The following is a 4,043-nucleotide window of genomic DNA, read 5'->3' as shown; positions in this document are numbered from 1 at the left end:
TATGTTATGAAGGGCATATGAGTTAAGCTCGGGCGACAAGTAACCTTTATCGAGTGGTAACTTACGTGATCAGGATTGACTAGTTGGATGTGATTATGAGTCTATGATGTGTATAAATATTTGTGTGAGGTTCTGACCTCACGAGAAGCGGTATGGTGTGATAGTTATAAAGATGTTATATGAATGTTTGTGATATATGTAGGGTACGACAATCTAATGGAATGAGGCTAAAAAGGTAATAATTTGATTGATTTGGCATGTCTAGTTATAATTTTATGTGTATTGATAACACATGCGTATTCCGTGAAATGGTAGAGATGATGTTCATGAGGTGCTTATCTGTTTATCCATATAATATGTTGCGTTGTGATTTAATAAAGTGGATTTAAGTAAGTTTTTCTTGTCTGAGAAGTTATCTTTGAGTCGGTGTTTATGGGTTTGAGTAAGTTGTGATGTCTATCGGTGCGGTTGTGGTGCCTCGGGTGGTGATCCGGGCACGGTACTTCGTGTTGTGATGCGGGTATTTTCGCACTGCGGTGCGGTTGTTGGTGACGGTGTTGTGATGTCGTCACCGGTTGTGGTGGAGTAGGCGGGATGATTATGATACGAGTTTTCGAAAGTGCATACCAGTTATACATAGATTGTTGTTTTGTTTGCTGTTGTTCTTTGTGAGTTTTGGTTGAACATGTAGATTGTTGTTTTGTTTGTTGATGTTTCTTACCAGTTTCAACTTGGGTGTGAGGGTAGAGTATGATATGGGAGAAAGTTGTGTATGTTTTGTTGTTGTGATGGTATAGTGATTTTCTCGTTGATAGGGCACGGTTGTAAGAGGTTGTACGGAACATTTGACCTTGTTGTAGATGAAACATCGGTGCACATAGTCATGGCAAGTGATTCGTAGAACATGTGTGGTAATGATCCGAAAGTCGCAGTGGTTTTTAATCTTTCGTTGGGCCGAGTGGGGAAGGGTGTTTGGATTTAGTGTCTTGTTAAGTCATGTATGAGTTTTGCAGTGATGAAATAAAAGAACTTGAGGATCTTGTGTGAGTGTACGTAACACGTGTGGATCGTGAGTTATGCTTTTGGCGATAGAAGTTTTATATAGCCTATATAGAGAGGTATGTCATGTTGCGGTAATGTAGAAGAGTTGGAGTATTGGGTATGCTAAGGGTTTTGCGGTATTAGTTAGATGGAGTGCAGAGTGAATTGAAGTATGAGAACTGTTTAAGTAAGAAAGCCTTGGAAATAGGAACGGTAATAGAAATGAGGTTATAGGCGGTTATCTTTGACATGTGGTGGTGATGAGGATGATGAGATGATTTAACTAAGGATTTAGTATTAGTGAGTTACGAGGACGTAACATTTGTCTTAAGAGGAGTAGGATGCGATAAAAGTGAGTTTCATGGTTGTGTATGTTGTAAAATAATTGGAAGTAGAGTGTTAGCATAGCGTAAAGGAGGGATTTGTTTTGTGGTTGATGTTGTTAAAAGGCCATGGCCGTGCTTGTAGTAGTGTGATGTTTAGGAGTTCGAGAGTTTTGATAGTGGCATGATGATGTTTATGAGTGTAAGTAAACTTCGAGGACGAAGTTCCTTTTAAGGGTGGTAGAATGTAACATTCCGTTTGATGCTTATGTAGTTGGTTATGTATGGAGTTAGTGTCGGGAGAGTTTATGATGTAGTTGATACGACATCGGGAGCGAGGTGTGGAGGTAGGAATAGTTGGTAGAGTTGGTGTTAAGAGTTCATGTTTGGGTTGGAGTTTTGTTTTGAGTTCTTAGTCACGTTGTTGTGTCTTGATCGAGTTAGTATATTTGTTTTTATGTATGGGTTGAACTTCAGGGACGAAGTTCTTTTTAAGGAGGGAAGACTGTAATACTACGGTTTTATGAGTCTCTGGGTACTCTATCGAGTAGGCCTTACTCTGTCGAGTAAGGGTGTGTTGCGTTTTAAAATAGTTTCTGACCTGTTGGGTACTCGATCGAGTAACGTAGATACTCGTTCGAGTAAGGGGGCACTCGATCGAGTACCTTAGCTACTCGATCGAGTAGCCGGTTTACAGGGAGTTATTTCTTGGGTTTTGTTAATTATGCGATTAAGGTATATAATCTTTTCCGTCATCATTCTAAACACTTTTCAAAACCTAAATTACTGTCAAAGAGAGAAAGCAAGTATGTTCATCCCTTTAATCGCATTGTTAGCAAATCCCGGAGTTTGGAAGGTCGGTTTTCATCGTTTGTTATACCGTTGAGATCCTTGCGTCGAGGGTAAGATCTATGTACCCTTTTTATTGTTTTTCCTTTAAGTTGGTTAAACCCTAATATGGGGATTTGGGGGTTTTGTGTAGATTGTGATTTGGTAGTGTTTATGTGTTTGTATGATAGGAGGAGGTTTTGTAGAAGAGGCTTTTTGATACAACTGTTGATACCGTCTGATGGTTGTGCTTTCCAGGTAGGATTTCCTACTCAGTATTAGTCCCATAATGGGATGATTGTTGATGTGTTGAGATTGATTGTTTAATATCGTAATTGTTTTGTGACGGTTGTGATTGTGGATGTGATTGTTTGTCTCTGGTTCTCGAGATGCGTTCTCGGCTGAGTGGAGCCACTTGCGGGAGTGGCTTCACACCCTAGTTTCGCTCTTCGTGGAACCCGCCACGGAAGGGGATGTGCACACTAATGGGACATGGTTATCGCTCGGTATGATGAGCGGGGCTTAGGTGGGAACGGTGCGTCCCCCACCATCGCGGTGGTCCGGTCCAGGATCGGTGACGGAGATTGATGGGAGTGGTGTGATTGTGTGTGTGTGTGACCGTTTGAGCTGTGTTGTTTATTGTGTTGTTGGATTATATAAATTGTGTGATTAGTATTGACCCCGTTTAAATGTTTTAAAAACTGTGGTGATCCATTCGGGGGTGGTGAGCAGTTATTGAACAAGTATGATATTACGCGTATGGGATAGCTGGGATGAGTCATCACGTGGCAGTTAGAAGTCTTCCGCTGTGTCAGACGATGTTTTATAGCTTTGATATTTTTAGTAGTAGACCGTATGAGAATCTTGTATTTCTTTTTATCAGTTTGGAATTGCTATGTAATCACTTTAAACTTTATTTACTTTTAAAGTTGTTTCGTTATTGTCTTATGAATATCATGCCTCGGGTAACCGAGATGGTGGCATCCTTATACCTGAGTGGTCCTGGTAAGGCACTTGGAGTGTGGGGGTGTTACAAAAAGCCAGCTAGGAAATTATTACGGTTGAGAAGGAAGTGGATGAGAATGACACTCACATCGTCTCGGGTATATTTTCTGTGAATCTTAAACCTTCTTTAGTATTATTTGATTCGGGAGCAACCCACTCATTCGTGTCTTGTGAGCATGCCAAATACCTAGAATTAAATGACCCAGTTCTTATTAATGATAATGTGGGGATACCTTCGGGAGAGTCTTTAAGGTGTACTAAAATATATAAAGATATAAAAATTAAGATTGGTGAGGTGATATTTTTAGTAGACCTGATTAAGTTCCCAGTAGGAAGTTTTGAAATAATCCTGGGAATGGATTTATTGATTAAACATTGAGCCTTTATAGATTGTTACCAAAGAAAAATATCTTTAAGGGTACCTAAAGGGGTGAGAGTGTCTTATAGGGGTTTTATGATCAAACCAAAGGTAAAATTTATAAATGTTGTGACCTTAAAATCTTACCTTATAAAGGGATGTCAAATGTACCTGTGTCACGTGAAAGACATGAGGAAGGCCGAACCAAAGAGGGAAGAAATCCCAATTGTGTGTGAGTTTTATTATATTTTTCTTGAAGAAATTCTAGGGTTACCATCTAAGAGAGAGATAGACTTTTGTATTTACTTGAAACCTTGGACTAGACCAATCTTAAAGGCACCCTATAGGATGGCACCAAAGGATATGGAGGAATCGAGGAAGCAGTTAGGGAGTTGCTAGAGAAAGGCTATGTGAGACCGAGTGTTTCGCCTTGGGGAGGGTATCTTATTTGTAAAGAATAAGGATGGAAGCATGAGGTTGTGCATTGA

Source organism: Silene latifolia, chromosome Y, assembly GCF_048544455.1.
Source record: "Silene latifolia isolate original U9 population chromosome Y, ASM4854445v1, whole genome shotgun sequence".
NCBI lineage: Eukaryota > Viridiplantae > Streptophyta > Magnoliopsida > Caryophyllales > Caryophyllaceae > Silene > Silene latifolia.
The sequence above is the reverse complement of the archived record's forward strand: the minus strand, read 5'-3'. Positions refer to the sequence as shown.